Source organism: Bos mutus, chromosome 1 (assembly GCF_027580195.1).
Source record: "Bos mutus isolate GX-2022 chromosome 1, NWIPB_WYAK_1.1, whole genome shotgun sequence".
Taxonomy (NCBI): Eukaryota; Metazoa; Chordata; class Mammalia; order Artiodactyla; family Bovidae; genus Bos; species Bos mutus.
This window is the reverse complement of record NC_091617.1, coordinates 119,401,034-119,421,240: the sequence shown is the minus strand read 5'-3', so window position 1 is coordinate 119,421,240 and position 20,207 is coordinate 119,401,034. Positions and strand designations below refer to the sequence as shown.

The 20,207-nt window shown below is 38.3% G+C and overlaps 1 long non-coding RNA gene across 1 annotated transcript in view; it reads left to right on the top strand.

Annotated features, from left to right (window-relative positions):
- The window catches only part of LOC138988644 (uncharacterized), a 326,541-nt gene extending 310,293 nt beyond the window's left edge, over window positions 1–16,248 (top strand). Inside the window, exons 4-5 of the long non-coding RNA XR_011464916.1 lie at window positions 14,343–14,436; window positions 15,191–16,248. This is a non-coding gene — a long non-coding RNA (uncharacterized lncRNA). The remainder of the gene's footprint in view (window positions 1–14,342; window positions 14,437–15,190) is intronic.
- Window positions 16,249–20,207: the final 3,959 nt, after the last annotated feature.

The following is a 20,207-nucleotide window of genomic DNA, read 5'->3' as shown; positions in this document are numbered from 1 at the left end:
ATTAATTTTTTGCATATCCCCATTTTGATCAAGATCTTTCTCTGAAAGCATCACTAATGAAGAGTCAGCTTTTCTAGTTTTAGCAGTATTTTTGTCTCACTGCCAAGAAGAACCTGAGTGTATATAGTGCCTCATATTGAAGGGAAAGAGTACAGATTATAAACTCATTTGACATTACATGTGAATAACAAGTAGAAGTAGGAGGGAGAACTCTCAGCAACTTTTGGCCCAAACTGCATGTGTTATCAAGATCCTAGTCATGGGAGATCATCTGAAGCCCTGTGTCCTCATCAAAGGCTGGACAAGAAGTTCCAACAGACCAGCTCCAGTATCTTGAGAAGGCTGTGCCATCAGATGTCATCCACCTCAAGTCTGGGAAATCTTTCCTTTCAGGCCACTGGACGATGTGCAGGTCTGACGTTTTGCACTTTCTTTAGGTGTGTTGTGTGAATTCAAGACTCTATTCTTATAGTTTGGTGGCACAGGGTTGGTTAGCAGTACCTGAAAGGTATCTATTCAGGGAATTTGGAAGGAGTCCTTCTGGAGGTGACTTCTCCCAGGACAAAAACTCCAGGTGGCAAGGTGGGAGGCTTAACGTCTTCATCTCCTGAGAGCACATTGTGGAACAATTGCTCTACCAACACATGTTTATTTTTAATAGAAGCAATTAGATTTTTGCTGCATTGGAGTATCCTTTTATCAGTTGTGGGTCAAAAGAAGCAGGAGACAAGTGTCATATTGTTAATAATATCTCAAAAGGTGATGGATTTTGAGTTTCATACGAGGTACATTTAGAAGGACCAATAGCAATGCTTTGGGCCAAGGTATTTGGATATCCTCTACAAATTTTTTCAAATTAAGTCTTACTAATGCTATTGATGTCTTCAACTAAATCAGAGGATTGAGGGTGGTAAGCGCAGTGACAGTGTTGTACAACTGGCCAATCAGCACAGACTTATGAGGGTACTTGGCCAGTAAAATGGGTCCCTTGATCACTATGACGTTTTGGAGGAGTTTCCTAGGTAGGATTGGCTTTTCCAAAAGGACCTGGGCCACAGGAGAGGCAGTAGCCTATCCGCAAGGGAGGTCTTCAGTCCAGTGTTAAAATATACAGATCATGATTAGGGAGTATTTACACTCATGAGATGGAGGAAATTGTATGAAGTCTATTTGCCTGATCTCAAATAGTCCACTAAAGAGTTTGAAATGTCTGAAAGTAACATGAATAGGCTTCTCCAGACTGTACTTCAGATAAGTGGGACTATGAAGTAGACACTTTTTCCAGCCTTGATCATGCTTCCCCACCAATTCTGATTCATTAAGAGTAGCATTCTGTCAGTAGGCCAATTGTTTAATGCATGTACAGTGGTGAGGAGTGGCAACTTTATTTAATTTGTGACAAATTTTATTAAGTAAATTTTTAAAAATTAATTTTTATTGAAGTATGGTTGCTTTACAGGCAGGTGATTTTGGAGTCTCTGGTAGGACTGAATTATTATTAAGTCCAAGCCAGAGCTTTCTCTTTTTATCAAACCAACAGCTGTTGAATTTCCAGTCTTGCCTTTCCTTTTCTAAGGCCAACTGTTGGGCTTCTCTAGCCAGTTTTTCTAAGATATTTATGGAAATATCCTTTTGGAGTATGACAGAATTTTGGCTGCTCTTGGTCCCTTTAAAGGCAGTATTACTTGTGGAAATGGCAGCAAGGTGATTTCTTTTAGCTTCCAAAGAATCAAGTTTAGAATGTCCTGGAATCTTAATCAGAGCTAAAATGGGCAGGTAAAAATATTGAATCCAATAATTCCTGGCCTAGGGGCCATTGAGGGGGGCTTAAATTTTATTTCCACTGGAAGTAAAGAAGCCATGCGGCTTCTACAACATTCCAAAATCAAGAGCTACTCAGTAGACATATTTACTATCAGAATAATTATTGGCAGTTTTGTCCTTGACTAAAGTCCAAGCCTGTGTAAGAACATATAATTCAGCCTGTTGGGCTTCAGTAGGCATAAGTAAAGATGTTGCCTCAACATCAAAAAGATTAACAAAACATATCCAGCACACTATTTCCAGTTGTCACCTTTTAAATAAGAACCATCACTGAAACATGAAAGTCAGCATTATTCAAAGGAGCTTCCTATAGATCATTGTGAGGAGTCAGGAGGTGGTCTGTCTGCTTTTAGCAGATGTGAGGGACTTTATCAGTGACAGAGGGAGAAGAGTAACCAGATTATTATTATTACAATGTAGAAGAGTTATGTGAGGAGCAGTTAACAAAAGAACTTACTAAGAGGTGAGACAGCTGAATGAGGTGTGAAAATAGAGGTCCCTCAACAATTTTCTCCGTGGTCTTAACCAAAAAAGTAGTGGTCATAATGGCTGTAAGGCAAAGCAGGTATGCCTGTGCCATAGGGCCAAGTTGCTGGCTATAATAGCCTGTGGGTTAATTTTGATCCCTGTGATTTGGGGTGCATATCTCAAGGGCATTCCCTTTCTTTTCATATTGGTTAGTAGAACATAGAGGGCTTCCCAGGTGGCACTAGTGGTAAAGAGTCCACCTGCCAATTCAGGAGAGATAAGAGATGTGGGTTTGATCCCTGCGGGGGGGGAGGTGGGGAAGATCTCCTGGAGAAGGACATAGCAACCCACTCCAATATTCTTGCCTGGATAATTCCATGGACAGAGGAGCCTGGTGGGGTGCAGTTCATAGTGTCAAAAAGAGTTGGTCATGACTGAGCATCTGAACACAACAATAAAACATAAAGATTTGAAGATAGAGAAATTTGGAATTATATTTCAGTAATACCTGTGAATACCAACTAGGCTGTGAAAGCCTTTTAGTTGGCACTTAGTTTTGGATTTGGGGGAATTTAGGACCCCATGATGGAGAAGGCAATGGCACCCCACACCAGTACTCTTGCCTGGAAAATCCCATGGACGGAGGAGCCTGGAAAGCTGCAGTCCGTGGGATCACTGAGGGTCGGACACAATTGAGCGGCTTCACTTTCACTTTTTACGTTCATGCATTGGAGAAGGAAATGGCAACCCACTCCAGTGTTCTTGCTGGAGAATCCCAGGGACAGGGGAGCCTGGTGGGCTGCCATCTATGGGGTCGCACAGAGTCGGACACGACTTAAGTGACTTAGCAGCAGCAGGACCCCATGAAGCCTCTCTGGATTTCAGTGTAACCCTCATTTTGACATTTGATGCCCTAAGTATCAAACCTGGGCTTGGGCAAATTACAAGTATTTTTGGCAACCTTATATTCCTTTAAGACTAAAAGCTCTAGCAGGTGGATGCTGTTTTTCTGTAAAGAGGCTTGAAAAGGAGAGCAAGGAAGCAAATCACCCACATATTACAACAAAGTAGAACCTCTAAGGAACTTTGTACCATCCTGATCAGCCTTCAGGATCTGATAGAAATAGGAAGGGCTCTCAGTAAAACCCCGAGACATTACAGTGCAGATGAATCACTTTTCCTTTCCAAGAGGAGACAAAAAGGGATTGGCTATTTTCACCAACAAATATACTAAAAATGTGCTGCATAAATCAATTTCAGTAAAGATTTACATCCAGTGGGAATGGATATTAGTAACATATGTATGAAGGTTAGGAACAATGGGATGTCAAGTTATACCAATGTTTATTGTTTGGAAGTCCTGGACCCCAAGGGCTCCCTTCTGGGCCCTAAGATTTTCACACTGGTAAAATTGAAGTATTACAAGGGCTGATGTAATGAATAAGGAAACTTGGAGCCTTATTATCTTTTATTATGGGCTTGATGCCTTGAAGGAGTTCTTTACTTATATGGCATTGATCAATTCTGGGAAGAGGCTTTGAGGAATCTATCAGAATCTTGATGGGGAGGTATGCTGTGAATTTTGCAAACACCAGTTGGAGATTTTGTTCATCAGGAGGATGGCAGTTGGTTCAATGGCAATAAACCACAGTGTTTCCAGAATTAGCTTTAGTTTCATCAGAGATGTAACAAATAAAACATGTCAAAGGATCATTTAATTTCCCTGACTTGTGTTTCTTTTATTACTGTCAAAATTCTAGAATTATTTCCCTCTTTTGGGAGAGAGAAATTTTGGCATAGTAGTCCTCTAAGATGTCTCAACCTAACAAATGGGTAGGGGCAGAGGAATTAAAGAGAAAATGGTGTATATCTCCCAAAGGGTGTCAACACATGGGAATAGGTTCTGAGACAGGAGCTTTTCAGATTCATTACAGGACTCTCTATTTCAAGTGCTTTAGTACTCGGAGGCAAGTGCCGCTGTTTAGTAGTAGAATTGAGCACCAGAGTGTAGCTCAAGTGTCAGTTAGAACTGGAAGATATTAATCTGGAAAAATATTTCTCCAAGTCAATTAAAAAAGATTTTTTTAAATGTATTTGGTTGCACTGGGTTTTAGCTGAGGTATATGGAATTTTTAGTTTTGGAATGGGAACTGTTAGTTGCAGCATATGGGATCTAGTTACCTGACCAAGGATTGAAGGAGTTCAACGGGAACATGGAGTCTTAGCCACTGGATCACCAGGGAAATCCCTCTCCAAGCCAATTAACAGGAAAGATTGGAAAGAGCATCTGTAGTTCCTTAGAGCCCTGCCATTGAGAACTGGGAGAACTTTGGAAAGAATGGTTAGAGAGCTGAAAATACCTAAAGCCCTAGCATTTGTAACAATCTCTTTTCTAAGAACCCAGCTTTTAGCAATAATAGCAGAAATTAGGGGAGTTTTGGTTTTGTTTAGGAGCCTTTATTTTGGAGTTGAAGATTAAAAATTTTGGTTATCTTCCTTTGAGGTGACTTGTCTGGAGTGTGAGAGAGTTGGTTAATCAGATCAGATCAGATCAGATCAGTCGCTCAGTCGTGTCTGACTCTTTGCGACCCCATGAATTGCAGCACGCCAGGCCTCCCTGTCCATCACCAACTCCCGGAGTTCACTCAGACTCACGTCCATCGAGTCAGTGATGCCATCCAGCCTTCTCATACTCTGTCGTCCCCTTCTCCTCCTGCCCCCAATCCCTCCCAGCATCAGAGTCTTTTCCAATGAGTCAACTCTTCGCATGAGGTGGCCAAAGTACTGGAGTTTCAGCTTTAGCATCATTCCTTCCAAAGAAATCCCAGGGCTGATCTCCTTCAGAATGGACTGGTTGGATCTCCTTGCAGTCCGAGGGACTCTCAAGAGTCTCCTCCAACACCACAGTTCAAAAGCATCAATTCTTCAGCACTCAGCCTTCTTCACAGTCCATCTCTCACATCCATACATGACCACAGAAAAACCATAGCCTTGACTAGACAGACCTTTGTTGACAAAGTAATGTCTCTGCTTTTGAATATGCTATCTAGGTTGGTCATAACTTTCCTTCCAAGGAGTAAGCGTCTTTTAATTTCATGGCTGCAGTCACCATCTGTAGTGATTTTGGAGCCCAGAAAAATAAAGTCTGACACTGTTTCCACTGTTTCCCCATCTATTTCCCATGAAGTGGTGGGACCGGATGCCATGATCTTCGTTTTCTGAATGTTGAGCTTTAAGCCAACTTTTTCACTCTCCTCTTTCACTTTCATCAAGAGGCTTTTGAGTTCCTCTTCACTTTCTGCCATAAGGGTGGTGTCATCTAAGACTAATTAAATCTGAAGTGGACATAGTTTCCCATTCCATATTGGTCCTTTTTACTAGAAGGCAAAGATCCTAGTTTAGTTCATTAATAAACATAGAATCAAAAGCTACCTGAGTGGAATCAACAAAAACTCTGGCTTTCAACCAAAGCCAGAGTTTTGGTTTGAAGTGATCTGAAGTCAGTTGTAATGTTCATGAATAGATTCTCAGATTTTTGTGTGCAAGCCTAAATTTTGTTTCAATCAACAGGCTTTGGAAAGGTTCTAGGAATTGCTCAATGAAATCTCTTAGCAATTGTTTGGGCCAGATCATATAATAAGTTAGCAGGCTAGTCTCACACATGTAATTCTAGAAAGCCTTCGTAATTTTCCCATTTAGTAATCTTCATTCCAATGTTGGGCCTGACCTTCACTGACAAACACATGAACTAGCAGATAGAAGTCAGAGAAACTAGGTTGATAAGTTTGAAAGACTATGAGTATTGTTGGTTACTTTGAGAAAATCTTTGTGGATTATAGTTTCAGTTTTAGTCCAGTAAACTTAAGAAATTAAGGTTTTTAGCCTTGGATCTTCAGAAGGCTGAATTTTAAAGGGACAGGTTCTGGCAAGTTCAGAGGAAAAGGAAGTGGAGAGTTTCAGACAGAGGGGGACATTTGGCAAGAGAATAAGTATGGTAGATTTGAGAGTATAAAGGATGTTGTTGTTTAGTTGCTAAGTCATGTCTGACTCTTTTATGACCCCATGGAGTGTAGCCTGCTAGGTGTTTCTGGCTGTAATATTTCCCAGGCAAGAATACTGGAGTGGGTTGCCATTTCCTTCTCCAGGAAATCTTCCTGAACCATGGATCAAACCTGCGTCTCCTGCATTGGAAGGTGGATTCTTTACCACTGAGCCATGAGAGAAGCCCATGGAGGATGCTAGGTTGGTATCGAAGGGAAGGAGAGAGATGGCACTGGAGATGGAGCCTGAGACTTTGGGAGTCATTTTCTCTTTCTTTAATCACTTAATCTTAAAATCTTATTTAACAAAGAGGTAATTTTAGACTCTTGATAACCTTGAAAAGTCTCAAAATAACAATCAAAATAAATGTTTCACTCAGTTCTGGAAGTTTTCAAGAAACTGTAGTCCAATTCAGTTTTAAGGAAAATAAGTTCATGGGTTTCACAAGTTCTCCTTTGGTCAGGTAAGTCTATTTAGTTGGAAATAAACATGAGGAATGAGTAAGGTTTTTAAAAGTAAATTCAGTTGGAGTCCTTGTTGGGGAACACCCTCAAAATATTTAGATAACTGAGAACTCATCTGTCATAAGTTTTTCTTTAGAGTGAAAGAACAATTTTCAAACAGCTCTAACAGCTTATAGCTCACACAGCTTAATTCCATCGGCTTCCAAGATTAAAAACTAGCTAATTCTAAGGAAACAAGTTGGTCCTGGAGAAGCCAGGTCAAGGCTTTTTCAGCCAATTTCTAGAGATTAGTTCCTTCCAAAGGAATAAGCTGAAGGCTAATGATATGGTACAGTTTCAGTGAAGCAGCCTCTGTTCCTGAAGGAATGGGGTGAAGGAGTCTAATCTATATTAAAGTCTTTAGCAAATCTGTGAGGATCTTAGTTACTTTTGGAAAAACCTTTGCAAGATTTTGATCTTTGAAAGAGTCTGACCTCAAAATCAGACCAAAATGCCAAATGTCTTAAGTAGACATTGAATACAGAATATAGAATAATGGCTTCAGCAGGAAGACAAATCCTTAAAATGAATTTCAAATAAAATGAGGAAAGCTTTAAATACAAATGTGTGTGACCTTGGATCAAGGAGAAAGATGTGCCTTCAAACTCCAGGGTCAGTGAGAAAACAGTGAGTAACAACGAACTCAGTAGTGGATACCACATGTTTGCTGATCAGTCCTAGAATCTTTGGCAGGGAAAGGAGGCAGTTCTCTGATGTAAGGGCCATCAAAATGTTGACTTGAATAGGTCAACAAATAGACTGCTAGATCTTTTTTTTTTTAAGCATAAACGAGTTTATTTGGTATCAGTAGAAAATTGCAATTCAGGGTCTGCAATCATAGTGAGCCATATACATGCTACTACATGGCAAGGGAAGGAAAACTCTTGTAGAGGGGAAAAGGAACTTGGATGAGCTATCATAAATAAAGAGTCCATGGCTCTTCATTGGCTAAGTTCTTGCCAGGAAGGAAAAGGAGTCTTTTTTCTTCCTGTTGGGCTCTGTGACCATTTCAGGGCATGAAGGATCCCCCTTCTGATTTTCCAACTCTTTTAATTGAAGTTCTGTTTATTTATTTTTTATATTACCAAGGGAGAAATAATAAACATATGGTGGAAATATTGGACAAAGTTTTAACCAAATAATCCATATTAATATCACTAATAAAGAGCAAATGAACATCATGATCCACCAGATTTGATACTCTGAAAGGCATAGAACATTCCTTATACAGTATTCCAGGCCAAAATATTTAAAAATTGAATTTAATATTGAAAAAAAAAAAAAACCACCAGAGAAGTATATAAATGCATTTGTGCAGTTCTTTAAAAAAAAATTCTGTACTATAAAAGTTGTGAAAAACATAAGGCAAATGAAATGTATTAGATAACATTTTTATAATCAATATTAAATTTCCTGAATTTGATGATTGTACCATAGCTATGTAAGAGAATATTCTTGCTTTTAGGAAATATTTATAGAAGTGACATGAGGTAAAGGGAAGTGACGTATGTAATTTATGCTGAAAAGACTCAGGAAAATACTTAGCATATGTCCTTACCTATTTATCTATCTATCATCTATGGGGGAGGGGCTTCCCAGGTGACTCTGGTGGTAAACAACCCATCTACCACTACAGGAGACATAAGAGACGTGAGTTCAATCCTTGGATCTGGAAGATCCCCTAGAGGAGGGAATGGCAACCCATTCTAGTATTCTTGCCTGGAGAATCCCATGAATAGAGGAGCCTGGTGGGCTACAGTCCATAGAGTCACAGAGAGTGGGACATGACTGAAGAGACTTAGTATGCATGCACACACACATGTATCTATCAGGGGCTTCCCTATTGGCTCTGTGCTAAAGAATCTGCCTGCCAGTACAGGATACAGTGGATTTGAACCCTAGCTCAGGGAAATTCCTTGGAGAAGGAAATGGCAATCTATTCCAGTATTCTTTCTGGAAAATCCCATGGACAGAGGAGCCTGGCGGGCTACAGTCCATGGGATTGCAAAGAGTGTGACATGACTTAGCAATTAAACAAATCATCTCTCAAGTAAAAGAGAAAGTATGAAAGTGGAAACATATTACACATTGTTGAATCTGGGTAAGGGGAGTTGTTTGTACCATTCTTGCAACTTTGGAGTGAGTTTAAAATATGAAATTTGAAAGAGGGGAGAGGAAAGAGCTGAGGAGAGTGTATTGTTAGAGGACTCCAGAGAAGAGGAAATGTTTGACAGTGTTAAATGCTGCAGAGGTAAGATTTGGGATTTAGGTTAGATTTCGTAGCAGCAGTTCATGGTGATTCGTTTCTATGGCTTAGTATAGACAGAAGTCTGCTTGTTATGGGTGCAAATAAAATGGTATGTGGAAATACAGAAACCAGTTCTAGCATTTGAGCTCTAAAGGAAGGAAGAGAAATACAGTAGAAGCTGGAGGGAAAAAAGAAATTGTGTAATACTTTTGTCATTGTTCGATATTTTTAAAATTATTTTTTTAGTGCTTCACATTTTCATTGGAATATAATTGCTTTACAATGTTGTGTTAGTTTATACTGTATGAAAGTGTGAATCAAATATATGTATACATATATGCCCTCCCTCTTCAGCCTCCCTCCACCCCCAACCTCCCACCCATCATACCCCTCTAGTAGTTCATCACAGAGCACTGAGGGGAGCTCCCTGTGCTGTACAGCAGCTTTCCACTAGCTATATATTTGACACATGGTAGTGTATATATGGAGAAGGCAATGGCACCCCACTCCAGCACTCTTGCCTGGAAAATCCCATGGATGGAGGAGCCTGGTAGGCTGTAGTCCATGGGGTCACTAAGAGTCGGACACGACTGAGCGACTCGCTTTCACTTTTCACTTTCATGCATTGGAGATGGAAATTGCAACCCACTCCAGTGTTCTTGCCTGGAGAATCCCAGGGACGGGGGAGCCTGGTGGGCTGCCGTCTATGGGGTCGCACGGAGTCGGACACGACTGAAGCAACTTATTAGCAGCAGTAGCAGCAGTGTATATATGTCAGAGGTGCAAGCATTTTTAAATGGTTGTGGGGATCCATCTTTGGCCAGTGAGAGGAAGGAGACTTGAAAATAAGTGGAAAAGAAGTGATATTTGAGAGGAGGGCTCTAATGAACTGTAGGAAATTGGATAAAAAACAAAGATAAGATAGAAAGCAATTTTTAATTCAACTTATTTAACTGGATAATAGGTGTGTTTAAAAAACTGAAGTGATATTGTTGACATCTTTTAGGTTTTCTTAAGAAAAGTCTTTGAATTTATGAATGTTTTTAGATTATAATAGGGGAAGTAGCATATTAACTTAGAGAATATATTTTAAAAGTAAAGGTACTATAGGATCTGGAAAAAAAGATTTATTTTTAACATTATGGTATCTTAAAAAATAAAGGGATATTAGTTACAATCATGTGTCTTAGCATCTTTTTTTTCCTCTACAAAATCTCCATGTCTGTTCTAATTTGTCTCTAGTACTGGGTTCATGTGTTTTCTTGCCTTCAGGAGTCATAATTTTCTTCCTCAAACTTGATTCTTTTCATCTCTTTTTTTTAAGTATCTAATTGAGGTGAAAAATAGCATAGTACATTTAGTAGAGAAGGTTTGTTTTCCATTAGTAAGTAATTGCACAAAGCATTCTTTCATTCTTCCAGGAGGCTGGGGCAAGGAGTCCTGCATCCCAAAGAGAAGAATAGTATCGCATTTAAATAATTCTTTAGCTGTATACCTAATTGAGGAAGCAGTGATTCTGCATTTTTGGAGTAGCCAAAAAAAAAAAAAACAACCCACTATTGTAAAGTCTTTCTCAGAGTCTCATTAAACGCTAAAGTAAGAATTAAAATTTCAACCATGTAATTAAAATATTCAACTTACATTCTTGTATTTGATTAAAATTGAACAAATACAGCGACTTTAACTAGTTTTGACACTAGATTTCCTCACACCAGCTCCATAATACAGCTCCATAATAGCCCGATGAACTTTTTTTTTTTTTTTAAGTTTAGGCAAATTACATGCTGCAAATACTAACCAGTAAACAGCTCTAACTGAAAATGAGAAAATTGAGTTCAGTATTTTTGTTTGTGTGGGAAGGGGAGGAAGAGGTAAAGGAAGATAAAAAACAGAGAGAGAGGTATGGGAATAAGTATTTCTGTATGAAAAAATAGAAAATTTGGATTTTTCCTTCCTGTTATAACATACCAAAATGTTAGTTGACTGTTAACTCTCTGCTTATTCTTCTGTGAATTGTTGGAACCAAAACCATGTGACATTTACTCCACAGCTTCTTTGTATGCTACGTTTTTTATTTTCTTTGGACAAAAGCCCATGGCAACTTTCTTGATTGGGGCATAAACATACAAGCTTTTAAGAATCTTGAAATCTATCAAATGTAAAGAGACCAGATTATTTTAGCATTAAATTAGAATAAGCTGTTGTGTTTTCAGAAAACAAGTCTAATTTTTTTGACTAGAGGATCATAATTGAATAGGCAGTTCTATGAGAAATTCTTACATTTTTTTTGTTATTTCTCCAAGGTTGTAAAAACATATATGGATAATATTAGTCTTGCTCCTAAAGAGCTATCATAATTCTTTCTATCTTTTCATGATCTAGGATTACTCACATTTGTGAAATCACTTCACAGAGTGATTAGGACATTAATACAGGAGCAAAACCAGCTTAAGTTTTAGATATCTGAGTAGATCCATCCAAAAAATCCTGTGCATAAAATAATGGTGCTTTGTAATAAGTTCATTTGACTGTGGAAATTTGAAAAATGTGTTACTGTGTGGGTCATTTTAAAAACCATGATTTGAAAAAATATGGTGTGAGTTGTAATTCTAATTAAAAACCAGGCAAGCCCTTAGGTGGGAGTCACAGTGAGCTGCTCTGAGTTTTTCCCAAGCCTAACAAAAGAGAGAAGAACTGGCCACTGCTTGTGCCTGCCAAGGGTGCATTGTTCCAGGAATCAAAATAAAGAGGCAGTGGGGTCAAGGGTTAGGAGCTCATATTTCCACTCTACATGACCCCGTCTCGGGCTGGGGGTGTTCTTGTCATCTGTTTCTGAAGGTCTCTCAACACAAGACTCTCCTCTACCCCTTTTGGGAAACTCCCGTGTAGATGATGCTGGTGATTAATGCAAAGGGCTCACAGGAGACCTTCTTAAAATTCTTTGGACAAAAGAGTCCTCAGCACGAAGGCTTCAGAAGAATACCTGCAGACATTACTGTCTTGAGAATATAGTGGAAATATCTGTGTTTTCCACCATTTCTACCTTCTTAGAACATATCAAATAACTTGATGAATGGTATGCCACTTTCTATTCTTGTTACAGGCTGTCACCAGCATACTTAAACCTTCACACTTCATGTAGCTGCCAAATATGGGGTTGATTTTTATTTTTATGTTATTTTCATCATTTCAAAGTAGAATTAAGTGACTGTTAGGTTGAATCCTGAAATTCTACTTAGTCCACAAATAGTGGGAAAAATGATAATTGTGTTTGAGCAGATAAAATTGAGATATGGGACAATCTGAATCAAAATCTGACAAAGTAGAACATAAATTATGAATGGGTTCCTTGTGGCATTATAGATAACTGAATAAATAACTGAATAAAAGGAACATAAAAACATACTTCATTCAAATCCAAACTGTGTAATTATCACATTCTCATTGGCTGCTTTGTTAGAAATTTCCCAAGGGATGATAAAACATATTAATGAAAATCCAAAAGTGGTTTTAAAAGATGTTTTTTCCTTCAGATACTTTTATGACAGTGCAATTAAACATGCTGTGGCTATTATTTCTTCTAGTGGTTTAGGACAGTGAAATAAGACATAGGCTCCCAGTTCTAAGAGCTATCTGGGGTCCAATTTCTGGAAACCCTAATGTCTGATGCCTAACCTGCAGCTGTACTGATGAGGACAGTGTTTCACCAGTTCCACACTGTTTGTGCTAATGAGCCTACAGAAAACTAGGAATTACCAGTTAAAGTTGCCATTAAGCTGCTCCCCTCACAGTATATCAGTTGCACGACATTTCTTACTATCCTACAATTCAATACAGCATTTCTTGAAATGGCCGCCTTCTAGTTAACATAGAAATGTGTTGTGGAGGAAGGAAGGGAAAGAGGAGAGGCCACTTTGCCTATAACGATGGGTATAACATGCTTCTAACCCAAAGCTGTAATTTTATAGATTGATTTCTATCAAATGCCATCCCTTCAGTCTGTTTACATGGGATTTTGTGAAATGGTCTTTGCCAAATGCCTCTCCCCATCCCCCAACACCCACATTTTCTGTGCTCACTAGCTTTCCAAAGCAAAGGGATTTCAGACTGCCTAACCTGTGCAAATCACAGCTATAAGACTGGGACGCAATTTTGACCAAACTGAAGAAAAGCAAGAAAAAAAGAGGAAAATATTTCTTTACTCATTAAAGAGGAAATTTCATTAAATTTAAATCTAGAAAAATAGGAGCAAGACAGTTCCCCTTTTTATGAAAGGTGTCTACCCTCCAAAATAACCACTGTGATGGAGAAGTAATATCTATATTTGGGAAGCATAGTAACATCTTCTGGATAAATTATGATTCAGCCTGTGTTTCTGATAAATATACTGCAAATTTTCAAGTTGCTGAAAAAGCAAAGGGTTAACAAAACATATTCAAGAAGAGAAAAATAAGTGAAAACAAAGTTTTTTTTCAAATTATTTAGAAGTTTTCTTCTAATTTCCAGGGCCTGTGAGTCAAATTTGAAGTTTTAACTCATGTCCCCTTTTTCCTCTTAAAGGTGATTTGATCACATCCAGTCAAATGTCTTTTCTGCCTTCTCTGCTACCACCTTCCCACCATTCTTCCAGCTTCTCTCACCACCCCCTGCAATTCTTTCTCTCCTATTTTTCTGTTATAGGTTAAGTAAGTGGCGTGGGATACAAGGTGTTAGAACCTGAATGCAGGGGCCAGACTTCCTGCCTCTTTCATTTACTAGCTGTGTAAGTGCAGACAAATCACTTAACCTCTCTGTACTTCATTTTTTTCATATATAAAATGGAGTTCATAATAATACCTACACTTTATGTTTGATATGTAGGTTAAATTAATTTATGTAAAGTATGAACTGTAGTAAGCACTATATTATGATTAGAGCCATTTGCATGCAGGTGTTTCCACAGAAACTCCTTGAAGGCAGGGGCAGGTTTTCTTTTCCTGTTTAAAAACAAAATTCCCTGAATTACTTTGTTCAGAGTCCAGCAGTCATAACTCTTAAATGAATGCAGAATCAAAGGGGGAAAAGTGCATAATACATTACTGTGGTTAGACAACATTTTTGGTTTTGTTTTGTTTTGTTAGACATCTTTTTCTCTAACAATGTTTCGTAAGACAACATTTTCTTCTGTTGCTCGACAGTGTTCAATTCTGTCTGACTGATTGCTCTGCTCTCTCTTTTTTGCTTCTGTTTCTGTGTGACTTCTGCTTGGGACACATAAGCAACCTGTATGTAGCCTGAACTCTAAGCCAGAGCACAACTTCTGAAGGTGGTCGAAGCTTCTGCAACAAGGCAAGAGGCAAAGGATGCCAAGTGGTAATTTGTACCAGCAATATATGTACCCTGGTACTTTTCTATACGAACTTCAATATGAAAACCTACAATATATTCAAGGTCTTGGAACTGATTCTCCGTAAAATTTATATAAGTAAAAAGACATTTCCTTTAAATAAAAACTTTAAATTTGGAAACCAAATCTGTTTCTTATGGAGAAGAAGCTCAAGTTTTGGAAAGAGAGAGGGCCAACCACTTTACACATTTTGAAACGATCTCTAATTCTGCTGGGGAAGTAATTAAATGAATATGTTTAAATTTGAATACAGACATAATATCAGGCCCTGATATTCTTTATGTCGGGTGCCTTTGTTGGCAGTCACTCACATCACCTTTATCAGTGGACCTTGTCATTTTTATGTGTTATGATCACTTCCTTGACAGATTTAGACCAGCACCTGTAGAGATTTTTAAAAGACATTTGCTCCCTTTATCTGCAAACTGCCAGCACCTTTACTTGTAAGCTCTCTTGCTTTGCACAAGATAGGCTATTAGTTTAAAGATCTGAATTAACAGGATGCTAAAAGTGTGGAGATGGATAGCTAAATGTGTGCATGTGTGCTCATTCACTGAGTCTATCTGACTCTTTGCGACCCCATGGGCTGTAGCCCACCAGGCTCCTCTGTCCGTGGGATTTCCCAGACAAGAATTCTGGAGTGGGGTACTATTTCTTTCTCTAGGGGATCTTCCTAACCCAAGGTCGAACTCACGTCTTCTGTGTCTCTTGCATTGGCAGGTGGATTCTTCACCAGTGAGCCTTCCAGGAAGCCCCTAGCTAAATGCCGGTAACTAAATTGAAGAAATGCACCATTTGCAATGCACACAAGCTGGAGTGGCAGCCGCCGGCCACAGCAGTTCACAAACAAACATGTTACTAAACATTGGCTTCCATTTTAAAATGCAGTTCTCAGCCAAGTGTCTAGTTTCATGTATTAATGGCAATTGATTCTACAACTAAGGAAGACAGTGATAATTATCTGACCAGCTACCTGGCTTATTTGAGATGTCAACAAGGTATCTTTTATAAACTCCAAATTGACTTGCTGCTTTGCAAACATTAGCCCCAGTTTACTTGTTAGTGGTGATGACACAAACACTGCTGTCTCAAAACTGTAAAAAGCAACTCCTTGCTCAAGAAACCCAAGGTAATATCATCCAGCATCTTGGCATTCTCCCGAAGAATTAGTGCCTAGGGGAGGCAAAACAGGACATTAGTGAGGATTAATAGAATCTTTGAGTAAGCCTTCTTTTTCCCTCCCCTCCCTTCCCCAGCTTTTATGTGTTAACCTCCGCATTATTTTAGTGTGTTTTCTTTGGTGTGTGCTGAATTATTAAAAGTGGTACATTTTTCTGTATCTAGCTAGCATATTGTTTATGTGATGTCATGTTTTTTCCAACAGCCACACCATATTTAAATTTCTCTACTTTAATATTGCTATGGTTTAAATTCCAAGCAGATAAGAGATGATATGTCTTCTTAAAAAATGTATGTTATCCAAGTACATTGATTTAGTAGTTTTGTTGTCTGTGTCAGAGGGCTCTCAAACCCCTGTCAAATATTTCTGGGAGTTGATAGGAGATAGAGGAGGGAACTCTAATAAAGAAGTTTTTTGTCAACTCACAAATCGTGGGATGGTTTGCAAGTAGCTTGTCTGAGTCTGACTCTAATAAAATAATGGACTTGAACCTGATGATTTTGTGAGCTGCTTCCACGTTGGAGTCACATTAGACAATTTAGTCAACAGGAAACTGAGGCCGTGCATCTTGCGGTTTGACTGGAGCTGAGTAACAGAAATTAGAAGGAAGGATGGGCATTTTAAGTGACATAAAGTGCACAAGATATAAAGTAAAACCTATAAACCATGCAGTTCCAATGAGGCTACCATCCCCAACAATGTATTTTTAAAACTGCAATCTGTAGACTCCAGCACTTCAAGACCTCATGCAAAGTGGCCATAAAATCAATTGAATAGATACACTTCTGGAATCATTTTTAAGAATTAAGTGAGGTGAAATCATTGTCATGTCCTGTGCTTTTATTAAAATAAAATTATCATTATGTCTTGTTTGTTAATACGGTCATATACTGAAGGTATTTTGTTGGTTGCAATTGCTTAGAAAATCAGTGATGTTCCAAAATATTTAAAATTTTCTCTCTGAATATATCAACTACTGCCTTTAGTTAACAGTTCTGTGAGCTACCTTGTTATTCTTTCTTACACTAATGAGACTGGTGGAATCTTTGTCCTAATTTAATTCAACCAAGTCATACCAATGCAATTGTCTGATTCCCAAGCCTTTCAGTTAGCCGTGGAACTGAGTTCTTGGTTAAGTTAGAACGGTTATACACATAAATTTCCACAAATAGCAATTCATTGAAAAGAATGTGGGTCATAAACATAAAGAATATAATATAAAAGACAGTTTCAAACATATGTTGCTTCATTTCTGTTCAAATAGTCTGGATAGCCTGTTAAGATGCTCCAACTTCCTGTAATAGAGAGTGAAATGAACATTTTTCTACAAAATGTGTCCCTCTTGGTTATTTAATGTAGCAGAACAATAGCAAAATAAAATACCAGCAGAATATCTGATAATTTTTTATTGCGGAAACAGGGAAGTTAGGATGAAATGTAGGACTCTTCAAGTTAACAGGAAAATACACTTATAGCTTTCAGGCCCACCTCAAGATACTCAACCATTTATCAAAAAATCTCTTCAATTTTCAAAAGCCCTCTTTGGACCTCCTGGGACTATAAACAAAGCCCATATTGTATCCTTGGCTGAAGCTTGTTAAGTGGTTCATGAATAATACTAAATGCATCCTCCCCATAAATCTCCTCAATGTAGGACTACTGTTATCCAGCCACAAACTTCACGGACATCCATCATAAACTCAGAGATGGGAGATTTGCAACCTGCTCCAAATAACTGCTTCCAACATCCCATCGATGGGATCCTCCTGAACACTTAAACTCAGAGAACAGAGGAATATTGGCACTTCTTTTTGTCTTTAGTGCAATGAGTTGAAAACACTTCTAATATTCATTGGCCTGTCTTTCAGAACAATAATTTAAGGTGATGAATCGTTGGTACTTATATTTACAATAGCATTTCGTTCCGAGGAACTGGAAAGAATAGAGTGTTGTGAAGACTGTCTCAGAAATCGTTGGCTTTTTATTCTTTAAGTTTAAAAATGAGAAAACCACAAATGTTGTCTTTAGATGTTTATATAAGTTGGTAAGAACTTGGAGGTGTTCCTTCTAAAGAACAACTTATTTTGGCAATCTATTTGTGGCAACAAAGAGAAGAAAAGGCAAGTAGGACCTATATTCTTTTTTCATTCAAGTGTATTTATCATGTAAAACTGTATCATTTCAACAGGGAAAGGATTTATTTAATACCTCACAGTGGAATCTTGATTTTTCACGGTGAACATAAGCTACATCAGACACTTTCAATAGGTCCAAGAAGTGAAAGACCATGTAAAATGTTTCATTCACTGTCCTGTGAATTAGATCTACAAAGGAAATATTTTAATACTTATAGTAATAATTCTGTTATGTCATTCTTTCCAGGAATGATGGGTAAAGTCAAATCTGTCCTTGAGTTTGTTAATGCTTGCATAGAGAGTGTGACTTTGTGAATACATCAGTCTTAGTATCTCTTCACAGTGAATGTATTGATATATCAGTTCAGTTCAGTTCAGTTCAGTCACTCAGTCGTGTCTGACTATTTGCGACCCCATGAATCACAGCACGCCAGGCCTTCCTGTCCATCATCAACTCCTGGAGTTCACTCAAACTCACGTCCATCGAGTCGGTGATGCCATCCAGCCATCTCATCCTGTGTCATCCCCTTTTCCTCCTGCCCCCAATCCCTCCCAGCATCAGGGTCTTTTCCAGTGTGTCAACTCTTCACATGAGGTGGCCAAAGTACTAGAGTTTCAGCTTTAGCATCATTCCTTCTAAAGAACACCCAGGACCAATCTCCTTTAGAATGGAGTGGTTGGATCTCCTTGCAGTCCAAGGGACTCTCAAGAGTCTTCTCCAACACCACAGTTCAAAAGCATCAATTCTTCAGCGTTCAGCTTTCTTCACAGTCCAACTCTCACATCCATACGTGACCACTGGAAAAACCGTAGCCTTGACTAGATGGACCTTTGTTGGCAAAGTAATGTCTCTGCTTTTGAATATGCTATCTAGGTTGGTCATAACTTTCCTTCCAAGGAGTAAGTGTCTTTTAATTTTATGGCTGCAATCACCATCTGCAGTGATTTTGGAGCCCCCCAAAATAAAGTCTGACACTGTTTCCACTGTTTCCCCATCTATTTGCCATGAAGTGATGGGACCAGATGCCATGATCTTAGTTTTGTGAATGTTGAGCTTTAAGCCAAACTTTTCACTCTCCTCTTTCACTTTCATCAAGAGGCTTTAAGCCTTGGCTATTTATTTAGACAGGTGTGTATCAGCTTCCCATTGTAGATGCATATGAATTTTGTTTAATTCTTCTAGAAGTCAAAAACTGTAACTTGCTGCTTATTGATGTACTATAGGCTAACTATAATATTTTAGAGTAAAACAAAGAAGCCTTCAAAATTTAGCATGTTCTTTTCATAACAACATAAAATGACAAGGTATTTGCTAACATAAACCAAGATCATTAGGTTAACCAACTGAAAGGAATTTTATTGGTGGCAAGTATATCCTAATCTGTGGCTTGGGAGGCTTAGGTGGAATAATCTAAGAGCATATTTGAAACATTATTGTTATGATTACTATTCTTATTTATTGCTAACTAAAAGAATTTATGAATGCTAAAAACTAATACAATGCTTATTTGGATAACTGGCTGCGTAGAGGAATATTGTTAGTTCAATAGATAATAATTTTCAAGCATTTTTCTCACATAAAGCATGAATACTGGTTAGTATTTAATTTAAACAAATCTATAGTATTTACATAATTCTATATAAGAAAAATATGTTTTAGAAGATTGAATATTGTTGCTTAATAAAATCCTTTATAGAATCACAAATTAGCTAAACTAAATACATTATAGAGTCGAGGTTAAAGAACCATAATTATACCCTCCAGTCCCTTTTCTCCCAAAGAAAAACTTGTTCAGGAGAAGTCTTCCAAACTTATGCTCATGGGTAATGGAGGTCATATTTTGCATCATTGGCCAAGTATGTCAAAGTTGACATGCAATGTCAGCTGCATTCCAAAAGAAAAGAATATTCTGTTGATACAGCTGTAGAAGAGTATGCTTTTCTTCTTATATATGCAATTGTTTCTTTATTGAAAATCCTAATAACAAAACAGTGGGAGACGATGTCCCCAACTCAATAACCTTGAAGCATATCTAGTACATATTAGCAAAACAGAAATGAGTTGTTTTCTTAGGGCACTTGTCTTAATATTTTGCATGTCTGCATGTACATGTATAAGTATCTGTGTGTCTCTTTGCATTGTAACCTTTGGTAAGTTTTTTGCCTGGAAATCATGATGACATCAGTAACAGATCTATAACTGAACAGTGTTTAAAACCCTATTTTCCATTCAGTTCAGTTCAGTTCAGTCATTCAGTCATGTCCAACTCTTTGCGACCCCATGAATCACAACACTCCAGGCCTCCCTGTCCATCAACAACTCCTGGAGTTCACTCAAACTCATGTTCATCGAGTCAGTGATGCCATCCAGCCATCTCATCCTCTGTCATCCCCTTCTCCTCCTGCCCCCAATCCCTCCCAG